The sequence below is a fragment of the Lepidochelys kempii genome, chromosome 14 (assembly GCF_965140265.1).
Source record: "Lepidochelys kempii isolate rLepKem1 chromosome 14, rLepKem1.hap2, whole genome shotgun sequence".
Taxonomy (NCBI): Eukaryota; Metazoa; Chordata; order Testudines; family Cheloniidae; genus Lepidochelys; species Lepidochelys kempii.
The window spans coordinates 40,050,431-40,062,727 of NC_133269.1; the positions used below are offsets into that span (position 1 = coordinate 40,050,431).

A 12,297-nucleotide genomic window follows, 5' to 3' on the forward strand; every position below is an offset into this window, starting at 1 on the left:
TGTCCCTCCCACGTCCCAGGCCTCCTGCCCAGACCCTGACTGTGCTGCAGGCATGCCCAGGGTTGGACACTTACTCTGGTGTTGGCCACACGCCCTCAGGCTCTAGGTAGTAGGACCCTTCTTCCTAGCGTCAGCCTCTTCCTGTCAGGGTTATGATCCCCCACCCAGTCTGGCCTGCAAGGCCTCTTGGCTGAGGGCCTCTCCTTGCCCTGGGCCCTTTGCCCAGGGTCCCCTTCGCTCACTGCTCCCGGCTGCTCCAGTTTCCCTCTGCCTCCAGCCCAGCCCAGCCCTCCTCTCTCCTTAGCCCCCCCTGCTCTGCTCTCCCCCAGCCAGCCCCAGCTGACACAAAGGAGAGAACCCCGGATGCTGACTCGCTCATTGGCCTGCCTGCCCTGTCAATCAGGCTGACCTACAGCATTGCCTCCCCTCCGCTCCCGCCCCCACCCTTGTCAGTCTCAGGGTCTTCATTTCTCATTGGCCCTTCCCCTTTCTTTTGGTGTTCGGAGAAGGCCTAACTAATGGCCAACCCATTAAGGTTCAGTAAGGGGCCAACAATCCCCTTACTCCTATAAACATGAAAATCATAGTTTCTTTATTGGTAGTTAGTAAATCCGCTGCTGTGAAAAAGGGTATTTCTATGTTTGCTAAAAATTTTCACAACCTCTCAGCTAGCGACTCGGGTTGCCAATTTGGGAATATTTTAAAAATGGACACTCAAGTCGGAGTGCTGCAACCTCCCCTGCCCCGCCTCTTCCCCCCAAGGTCCCATCCCTGCCCCACCTCTTCCCTCCAAGGCCCTGCTCCAACTCCATCTCTTCCTCCAAGGGTCTACCCGCCCTCCACTTCTCTTTCCCCCTTCCCTGCCTAGGTCAGGAAGGGCTTGTCTGTGGAGCCGGGGCTGGGAGCTGCAGCTGCCCAGTGCAGGTAGGAGGCAGCCCCGGCTGAGTCGGCTCTGATGCGAGTGATGACCCAGTGCCTCCCCACCTGCAGTAACTCGACTTTACTCTAACAGTACCCACTGTGCCAGAAGTGCTGGGAACGCGTCAGGGACAAGTTCTGCTTTCCGATGGTGGAGGAAGGAACCAGGGGACAGGTGGGTTAGACTCAGTTCTGACCAGCAGGAAAGAATTCATTGGTTGGCAGAGCGGGCTCTCAGTTCCCCACATTGCCCCTCCTCCGTCAGTGGAAGTGCTCCTGGTGAGGACGCACCCCACCGACCCAAGGAGGACAGTGTGGACATCATCTACCTCAGTCATTACTGGAGTGGTTATAAGTCAGCCAAATACAGGTCAACTAAAGTTTGGAGTGTTGACGTACCCTTACAAGCAAAAGGATTTCTCTCACCCAAAAGCTTTCAGCAGTCCATGCTCATTGGAAAGCCTTCCAGCTCGGACCACTTCCCCAGCTCAATGATGCTCCTGTTGTCTTTCAAGGGATCTTGCTGCCCTGAGTAGACATGGGGTCAGAACCCCTTTCCCCGCTTCTTGTACTTGGATCCTTTATACTTGAAAAGTCTTTGCTGGGTCATGGGGTCAGGGAAGTCCGTGGCATCAGTGAGCTACACACTGTGCTACAGATGAATTGTAAGTTTCTTTGTTTACCCCTTTCTTCCTGTTGGTGGAAATCTCAGAGAATCCTTTAAGACTCAAAATCAGGGGAAGAAATTTACCCATTTTCTTCTCAAGTGGCTAAACCGGCTTCACTTCTCGCCTCATTATTCGGCTGTATTAGTTACAAAAGTTTTAGCATCATCATAAAAGAAAGAGAACGAAAGAGAAAACAACCTTCCCATCTACAAATGATCTGGACCAAACCTAGAAAAAGCTGGGAAGTAATTTTACCAATAGATGGAAACGGGACTATAAGATCTGAAAGTCCAACTGTGCTTTGAAGTTCATTGAGATTTCCCTGCCAATTCCAGGTCTGTGACACTTCCTTCTCCAGCCCTCCGGAGTCTGACTAAGATCATAGACATCAAAGCTGTGACTCCTAAGCATGGAGAGCCAGGGACAGGGTGGTACGTGACACCGTGGGAGATGGAGGGATAGAACGGAGGCAGGTTAAACTTTCCATGGCTGGGACAGAGGCTGCTGTGTGGAGAGAGGAGCATGACAGTGAGAGGGGAAGGAGGGACTCTCTCGCACTCACCCCGTTGCCCTGAAATAGCACAGAAGCGAAAACTCCACATTTTACTGTCCCTTCTCCCGCCTTTTTAGCATCTGGTTAATTCTGGCCCATAAGGGATAAAATGTAGAAAGAGTAAATGCTTGACTATCTGGGAATGAGACAACCTGGCCCCAAAGGGGGAACTCAGGGACTAGCAATCACTCTGCTAACGGGAGGTCGGGGGTCAGAAACTGTGTTCCCGGCAGGCTACGCAGCTGAACTGCAGGCTATGGAGGGCTGTGGAGGCAGGCAGGGAGAGGAGCCCCTCCCCAGGTTTGGCCCAGGTCCACTGGAGCTGCTGGGGAGAGAAACCCCTCCCTCAGCCCGGCCCAGGACCACAGGAGCCGCCGTGGCTGGGGAGAGCTGCCTCTGACCTGGCCCCAAACTGCTGTGGTGAGAGAGGGCTGGGGGAGTCCTCTCTCCACTGCAGTCTGAACCCCAAACCCCTCATCCCCAGTCCCAACCCCCACATGCCTAGCCAGGGCACTCACCCCTCCGCACCCCATCCCTCTGTCCCAGCCCTGAACCCCCTCTCACACATCAACCTCCAGATCCGCAGCCCCACCCCAGAGCCCACACCTGAATCCAGAGCCCTCACCCCCTTCACCTCATCCCTGTCCCAGTCCTGAGCCAGTTCGCACACTCCAAATCCCTCGGCCCCACCCCCACCCCCACCCCATGAATTTTGTTCTGTGCGCCAATATGGAGATGATGTGTCACATACTGGTGCGTAGAACCAAATTCATTCCACACTTGGACGTAAAAACTGAGGGAACACTGGTCAGAACACATCAGATGCTGAGCGGGGTCCAGCAGAGCCCCCTGCCCCTGGGTGAAATACACAGCCACCTCCTCCAAGGTCACCGGCATCTGAAACAACAAGAGTCCCCCGCTCAGCACCTGCTGCCCCTGCCACAGTCCCACTAATCATGGCAAAGAAAGAAAAGAGTGAAGGCCAGAGTAGCAGAATCCCACAGGCACCTGCTCAGAGCGGCCAGGAGGCTCCAGGGGCTGGGAGACGGTGAGAGCTCCTTGTCCCCGCAGCACAGGGAGAAGGGGAGGGTCTTCTCATTTCTCACATGCCTGCCGGCCACAGGCTGAGTCGGCAAGCAGAGCTCTGAGCTGGGGATGGGGACAGGAATCCCGACAACTTCCCTTCATATTTCACAGCAACTGTTACGAATTATTCCAGTTAGGACACGTACAGCTCGTTTCTAGGCTGAGGCAACCAAATAAAGACAGACTGCAGAGTGTCTCAGCGTTTGTAGGTTTATTACGCTCGAGCGTGGTACCGTTCTCTTAAGCAGAGCGGGACCCCGATTACAGGTTACACAAAGATTATATACTGTTGGCAAAACATCCTGCCTGTGTGCCTCGGGGCGGGGGGTGGGGTGGGGGAGGCCTAACCCAATAAACAGGCCTTCTCCTTATCTATCACCAGTCCCCTGCAGCCACCTTCCCGCTGCAAAAACGCTGAATTAGCAGCTATTTCAGGCATGTCGGCTGGTTCCTGTCTCCTTTGTTTCCCTTATCTTGACACTGTCCAGCTGTCCACCCTGAAGGATCCTCCTCCCTTGGTATGTGATGTGCTCGCTTCTAGTTAATGGCCGACAGGAAACCCAAAATGGAGTCACATATGCTAACTCGGTTGATTGCCCCTGACAGTCCTTCCTTTTGTTATATACGTCAGTAAACTATATGAGGGCAGAATAACCTCGATGCAAGATTAAAATTTGCCGGCAGCTCATACTACAGCATTGTAGGTATACAAAAGTAATACAAAAAGAGAACCAGCCATAAGAAGGAGGTACAAAATACGCCTTCCCCAAGCCCCCAAGTCTGGCAGCCTGGAGGTGAGGTGTGGAGAGAGGAGCGTGTGGTGGAATCCGGTACTGGTGTCGTCAAGGGTGACACGGTGAAGTGAGGTGGCCTGCTGCATAAGGGTGTGGATATCGACTTCTACCCTGCTGTGTTGATTCACAAAGACACAACAGCTTGAGTTAACAAGAGCACAACCCCCCCACCCCCCCACCCCCGGTTTGCAAGGAGATAGTCTAAGGCTAAGGGGTTCTGCAGTGTGGGCTGAGATAACTGAGTCACCTCCATTTGAAGGGTAGACAAGGCGTCTGCAGTGGCATTTGCCATTAATTCTAAAGCTGCAGAAATATTAACTGTAGCCTTTTCCAATTCACTCACCCACACCCAGGGCAAAAACCAACGAACAAAGGAGTGAAAGCCTGTAGGCCGTTCAGAGAGAGGATTTGATGGGACATTTCGTCGGTTCCTCCATACCAGGTTCCCAATTTCCCCCTGGGCTAGGGCCTGGTGTACTGTAACAGCGGGTACTAAGGTGCATGTACCACACCAACCTGCCGGGAGGACCTTATAAGCCGTGCGGTTGCACAACCAGAACCAGCCTGATCCCTCAGGGACCGGCCACGGCGCCCTGGAATACTTGGGGGGACTTGCCGCACCAGAGCTAATGCGGGTGCTATCACTGGACCCTACAAAGTTATCCACAAAAACTGTATTTTCGAAATTCTTACGTCATGACACACATAAAACATAACTACCCTGGGCCACCATATCAATAGACCAAGTTTGGATTGTAACATTCCAGTTAAATGGAGTGTCTGTCCATAATCCGGCCAGGAGGGTTCGGTTGAGAGGGATAGGCTCCCTTACCAACGGGATTCCCTGACCTATGTACGTGGGGGTATGAATACAGAGCCAACACCGTGTTCGGTTAACCCCCTGTGCTATAGCATGGGTTAAATCCAGGAAGTTGTTGCTTTCCCATCCGTGTACCGAACTCGAGAATAGAGAGGGGATTTCACAGGCCACCCATATCAGTATTTGCATCCTCCCGTGTACCACGCACAAAACAGGACAACAAATATAAGTCCAAGTAACAAGAAAACAAGAAGTCCTGATGGAGTCTCGAGACCCCAATAGTTGAATCCAGCAGAATCCGCTCCTATTTGTGGGCCCACTGTGGAGACAGCGCTTGCGTTGTATGCTGCTTTAAGAGAACCTCAACTTCGTGGGGGACCCAGACAGGCAAAGGGTGCCCCAGAACAATAGGGCGTGACCGTTCCACCATAAGGGCTGCAGCGGCAATGGACCACACACAGGAGACCGATCCCCGAATGACCGGGTCCTAAGGTAGGGAATACTAAGCTATGGGGCGTGGGCGATCCCCTAGGTACTGCAATAGGACACCACTGGCCGACTGGGGAATCAGTGTCAGGATAGTACTCGGATCAGGGACCACTTGGTGGGGGGTTATAACATAACTATTTATCTCATGCAGATCTTGAACGAACCAATAAACTGGGCGCCCATCTGGGCCCGGTTTTGACTTTTTCACAGGAAGGATAGGAGCATTAGAATCATAGAAGCATAGAATCATAGAATATCAGGGTTGGAAGGGACCTCAGGAGGTCATCTAGTCCAACCCCCTGCTGAAACAGGACCGATCCCCAATTAAATCATTCCAGCCAGGGCATTGTCAAGCCTGACCTTAAAAACTTCTAAGGAAGGAGATTCTACCACCTCCCGAGGTAACGCATTCCAGTGTTTCACCACCCTCCTAGTGAAAAAGTTTTTCCTAATATCCAACCAAAACCTTCCCCACTGCAACTTGAGACCATTACTCCTTGTCCTGTCATCCGCTACCACTGAGAATAGTCTAGATCCATCCTCTTTGGAACCACCTTTCAGGGAGTTGAAAGCAGCTATCAAATCTCCCCTCTTCTTCTCTTCTGCAGTCTAAATCCCAGTTCCCTCAGCCTCTCCCTCAGCCTCTCCTTCTTGTAGTGTGGGGCCCAAAACTGGACACAGTACTCCAGATGAGGCCTCACCAATGTCAAATAGAGGGGAATGATCACGACCCTCGATCTGCTGGCTATGCCCCTACTTAGACATCCCAAAATGCCATTGACCTTCTTGGCAACAAGGGCACACTGCTGACTCATATCCAGCTTCTCGTCCACTGTCACCCCTAGGTCCTTTTCTGCAGAACTGCTGCCTAGTCATTCGGTCCCTAGTCTGTAGCGGTGCATTGGATTCTTCCATCCTAAGTGCAGGACCCTGCACTTATCCTTGTTGAACCTCATCAGATTCCTTTTGGCCCAATCCTCCAATTTGTCTAGGTCCCTCTGTATCCTATCTCTACCTGCCACCGTATTTACCACTCCTCCTAGTTTAGTATCATCCGCAAATTTGCTGAGAGTGAATTCCACACCATCCTCCAGATCATTTATGAAGATATTGAACAAAACCGGCCCCAGGACTGACCCTTGGGGCACTCCTCTTGATACTGGCTGCCAACTAGACATGGAGCCATTGATCACTACCCATTGAGCCCGACAATCTAGCCAACTTTCTACCCACCTTATAGTGCATTCATCCAGCCCATACTTCTTTAACTTGCTGACAAGAATACTGTGGGAGACCGTGTCAAAAGCTTTGCTAAAGTCAAGAAACAATACATCTACTGCTTTCCCTTCATCCACAGAACCAGTAATCTCATCATAGAAGGCGATTAGATTAGTCAGGCATGACCTTCCCTTGGTGAATCCATGCTGACTGTTCCTGATCACTTTTCTCTTGTCTAAGTGCTTCAGGATTGATTCCTTGAGGACTTGCTCCATGATTTTTCTGGGGACTGAGGTGAGGCTGACTGGCCTGTAGTTCCCAGGATCCTCCTTCTTCCCTTTTTTAAAGATTGGCACTACATTAGCCTTTTTCCAGTCGTCCGGGACTTCCCCCGTTTGCCACGAGTTTTCAAAGATAATGGCCAATGCCTCTGCAATCACAGCCGCCAACTGCTTTAGCGCTCTCGGATGCAACGCATCCGGCCCCATGGACTTGTGCACGTCCAGCTTTTCTAAATAGTCCCTAACCACTTCTTTCTCCACTGAGGGCTGGTCACCTCCTCCCCATGCTGTGTTGCCCAGGGCAAGGAGAACTGCATGGAACCAAGACCTCCTGGGTTAAGTAGCTAGAGATAAGAAGGGAAATACCTTCCTCCGTCTCCTTCGGCAAGGGATATTGTTTTACGGAGGGAGGCGGCCCATCCCTTACCTGCAGACTGACTGGAGTGGCTGATTGAAGGAGGCCCACGTCGGTGGAACTCACGCTCCACAAATTGGGTGGGACGCTGGAGAATTCTGTGGGGAGATCGGGAATCGGGGTTAGTGAGGCCATAAGAGAAGCAACCGCCGAGTCCGGGACGGACATGTGAAGCCCCTCGTGGGCATAATATATGTGGGCTCCCAGCTTGCTAAGCATGTCTCACCCAAGGTTAGCGGGGCCTTCTGGCATAACAACAAATCTCTGTGACAACTTTAAGGAACCCAGCTCCAGACGGACGGGGCAGGATAGGGGACCTGGGCACGGGTCGCCCTCAATATCCTGCACCCAAACCTTGGTATTAGAAAGAGAGCCCGGAACAAAAGTTCAAGTGGAAAGGGTGGCTCCGGTATCCACCAAAAAGGGTACAAACCGTTCCACAATTTACAAGGAAATATGCGACTGCAATCCAAGATTCCATTCCAACTCTCCCACGGCTCCCAAAATCTCTGCCTCTCGTCACTGGGGATTATCGAAGTCCTGGGAAGCGTTAGGGGGAAAGGAGGAACCGGTCACCGGCTGATCCTGCCAAGGAGCCCCTCGTGGAAGCAGGGGGTATTCCTTCTTCCAGTGCCCCGGTTGCTTACAATAATAACAGTTCCCGTTCCTTGTCCCACCACAGCCTCCTCCCCGTCCTGTCCCACGTCCGCGTCCCCTCCCCCTTATATTCCCGTGTCCCTGCCAGTGCTGATTCCCCAAGAGAACCTGCAATGCGGCTGCCAACATACTTACTTCCTCCTTCTTTTGCTTACGTTTTTCCTTAGCTTTCTCCTCGTCCCTACCATTAAACACAAAAGTGACCAGGCGAACTACTTCGCTTAGGGCTTTCCCTGGCCAATCGGGAACATGTTTAGTTAAATACTTCTTTATGTCCGGCGCCGCTTGATCGACAAAGTAAGAGACCATCATCATGCGGCTAACCTCGGCTTCTGGCTCCACCCCTCCCCCATACATTCTAACCTGCTTAAACAAGCTGGCCAAACATGCAGACGGATGCTCGTTTAGGTCTTGCTGGCACTCTCTAATTTTTGACCAATTTGCCGTCTTACTACCCGCCCTACGGATGCTCTCCAGGAGCCCTTCCCGGGCAGCTGAGAGGCTGGCCCGGCCATTGAGGTCATTAGGATCCCAACCTGGATCGGCTTCGGGCCAAGGGGTGCGATTCTCAGCGTCCCCCGCCCAACGCCGATTGGCGTCTAGAATAGAATACTTCTCGTCAGGGGTAAATAGGGTTTGCAAAATAGCCTGGACGTCTGCCCAGTTAGGGTTAAATGCCGTAAGGACTGAACGGATAGTCTGTAGGACTCTTTCCGGATCATCGCGAACCTCGGCATCTGTGACTGCCAGGTGACCAGGTCCCCAGGCCCAAAAGGGCGGTGGACGTGACCATAGTGACACGGTCATTGCTCGTCGCAACGGGTTGTTGTATCGGGCACTTGAAGCGCAACAGGGGGTAGGGTTACAGGCGGCTATAGAGGGGCAACAGGAGGAGGAGTAGCGGGAAGAGACGGAGGAGGGAAAGCAGCATAGGGCGGAGCGGAACCTGCAAGCGGCATGCAAACCTTAGATCTGGTACCAGAGCCCAAAGTTGAGGGGCGCCCCTTATCTCAGGCGTATGCCCAATTATCCCATACATACCAATAATCCATTTCAGCTGGATGCTTGTCCTCCAGCTGTTGTCTAAGGCAGGTTAATTCATCCTGTGCAAAAGTTCCGTCGGGTGGCCATCCAAAGGGCGTCTGAATAGTCAGCGCTGGCCACTCGACTTTATACAAAATTACAGCTCTCCTTTCACCTAACCCAGGGGTGCCAGAAATATTTTTCCAATTCCCGAGAATCTCAGCCAAAGGGGTTCCCCTGCTCACACTCTGCCCAGAGCCCATTCTAGGGCTACCAAAAGAACGCCTCAGGTGCCACCTTATCGCCTAAGCGACGGCCCACACGCCCGTTCCTCCGAGTTCTTGAAGGTGAACTCACCTGGTGCCGGCTGGAGTTGTCTGAGGGAAGGAGTGCGGCTTCGCTTACGAGGGCAAGCCTAGAGTCCCAAACTGTTACGAATTATTCCAGTTAGGACATGTACAGTTTGTTTCTAGGCTGAGGCAACCAAATAAAGACAGACTGCAGAGTGTCTCAGAGTTTGTAGGTTTCTTACGCTCGAGCGTGGCACCGCTCCGTTAAGCAGAGCGGGACCCCGATTGCAGGTTACACAAAGATTCTATACTGTTGGCAAAACATCCTGCCTGTGTGCCTCGGGGGGCCTAACCCAAAAAACAGGCCTTCTCCTTATCTATCACCAATCCCCTGCAGCCACCTTCCCCCTGCAAAAACGCTAAATTAGCAGCTATTTCAGGCATGTCGGCTGGTTCCTGTCTCCTTTGTTTCCCTTCTCTTGAAACTGTCCAGCTGTCCACCCTGAAGGATCCTTCCTTCCTTCCTTGGTACGTGGTGTGCTCGCTTCTAGTTAATGGCCGAGAGGAAACCCAAAATGGAGTCACATATGCTAACTAGCTTAATTTCCCCTAATAATTATGAACAGGAGGCTGCCACGCACCTTTCCTACAACTTTCCTATGACGAGATAACTGGTTCTGTGGATGAAGGGAAAGCAGTGGACGTAGTGTTCCTTGGCTTTAGTAAAGCTTTTGACATGGTCTCCCAGAGTATTCTTGTCTGCAAGTTAAAGAAGTATGGGCTGGACGAATGCACTATAAGGTGGGTAGAAAATTGGCTAGATTGTCAGGCTCAACGGGGAGTGATCAATGGCTCCATGTCTAGTTGGCAGCCGGTTATCAAGTGGAGTGCCCCAAGGATCGGTCCTGGGGCCGGTTTTGTTCAATATCTTCATAAATGATCTGGAGGATGGTGTGGATTGCATTCTCAGCAAATTTGCGGATGATACTAAACTAGGAGGAGTGGTAAATACGGTGGCAGGAAGGGATAGGACACAGAGGGACCTAGACAAATTAGAGGATTGGGCCAAAAGAAATCTGATGAGGTTCAACAAGGATAAGTGCAGGGTCCTGCACTTAGGATGGAAGAATCCAATGCACTGCTACAGAGTAGGGACCGAATGACTAGGCAGCAGTTCTGCGGAAAAGGATCTGGGGGTGACAGTGGATGAGAAGCTGGATATGAGTCAGCAGTGTGCCCTTGTTGCCAAGAAGGCCAATGGCATTTTGGGATGTATAAGTAGGGGCATTGGCAGCAGATCGAGGGACGTGATCGTTCCCCTCTATTCGACATTGGTGAGGCCTCATCTGGAGTACTGTGTCCAGTTTTGGGCCCCACACTGCAAGAAGGATGTGGAAATATTGCAGAGAATCCAGCGGAGGGCAACAAAAATGATTAGGGGACTGGAACACATGACTTATGAGGAGAGGCTGAGGGATCTGGGATTATTTAGTCTACAGAAGAGAAGAATGAGGGGAGATTTGATAGCTGCTTTCAACTACCTGAAAGGTGGTTCCAAAGAGGATGGATCTAGACTATTCTCGGTGGGAGTGGATGACAGAACAAGGAGTAATGGTCTCAAGTTGCAGTGGGGGAGGTTTAGGTTGGATATTAGGAAAAACTTTTTCACTAGGAGGGTGGTGAAACACTGGACTGCGTTACCTAGGGAGGTGGTGGAATCTCCTTCCTTAGGAGTTTTTAAGGTCAGGCTTGACAAAGCCCTGGCTGGGACGATTTAATTGGGGATCGGTTCTGCTTTGAGCAGGGGGTTGGACTAGATGACCTCCTGAGGTCCCTTCCAACCCTGATATTCTAGGATTCTATGATCTATTAAGATTATAAAAACCAAGAATGTACTTTTCTGTAGAATACCATGATTAAATCGAGTCTTCCAGACTAGTGATTTAAATCAAATCCACCCTGCTGCATCGCTGTGTAAACAACAAACCCCTCCACGCTCTGCTCACACACAGCCACTGGCATTCAAACTCACTCCTGGCTGCACTGTACTGAGTGTGACTAGCAAGACACTCATGAAGTTACTAAACAAGACAGCAACATCAGCCAGTTTTCTACTCCCAGCCTTGCACCCCGGGAATCTGCATCTTAAACTGCTCAGTCTGTTCACTGTGCTGGACAAACTCAATAATTAGTGGGTCATCCCCCCGCCACAAAGGGATCAGATTAGGCCAAAGCCTTGTTCTCTCAAGTCAAATCCCCCAAACACTTCAAGGAAAACACACAGGTCCAGACAAAACACTAAAATCGGTTTATTAACTGGAACAAGGAGGTTTTCAGGGATCACAAGGGAGAAAGATGTGAAAGGTCAAAACTAGTTAGTTCTTAGTACCCAGGACAGATTTCCTTCCTGCCTTGGTGCGTCCTCCCCAGTCCAAGGCCCCGGTGGCCTTTCAAGGCATATCCTTGACTTCTGTAAAGATGGGAGAGGAGAGGTGAAAATGGAGGCAATTCTCCCTTCTGCTTTTATACCATTCTCTTCTTTGAGGTTCAAGCTCCAGCCAGGGGGCAGGCAACAATCAGTCTGTGGCCAAAGTGAGGGTCCAGCCATCCTTCTGGTGAATTGTAACTCTCTTGTTCACAGCTCCACAGCTGGTGAATGGCCAGCTAAGCAATTAATGGCCACTTAGCACCTAGCTGGTCTGCAGGTACCATTGTCTCTAAAGAGTGAGTCTGTGGGCGTTTTCCAGCTTTCCAGCATGTAACAAACATACAGCAAACTCTCAGAGCTCCATGGAGAGTGCTGATCGACACATTTTAACAGGACAATAATATTCAGCAGGCGATGACTTTTCCTAGCATACTTCACAAGACATACTTTGGAGAAGATTTATCCTTCTGTAATCGTGGTGACCATAAGAGTGTAGACCAGTGGTTCTCAAAAGTGTTTCATTGGCCCCCCCCTTCTTTGTGTGTGTCGTCATTTCCGCCCCCGCCCTCACAAGCACATATATGGCCACCCAGCTCTAAAGGCAGAGTCGCTGCTGGCGATGCGCCCGGCTCTGAAGGCCTCCAGCAGCAGCACAGA

At 51.4% G+C, this 12,297-nt stretch overlaps 1 protein-coding gene across 1 annotated transcript in view; it reads right to left on the reverse strand.

Annotated features, from left to right (window-relative positions):
- LOC140897872 (uncharacterized) overlaps positions 1-12,297 on the reverse strand; it is a 41,211-nt gene that overhangs the window by 6,465 nt on the left and 22,449 nt on the right. The gene's annotated exons all lie outside the window — the stretch shown is intronic.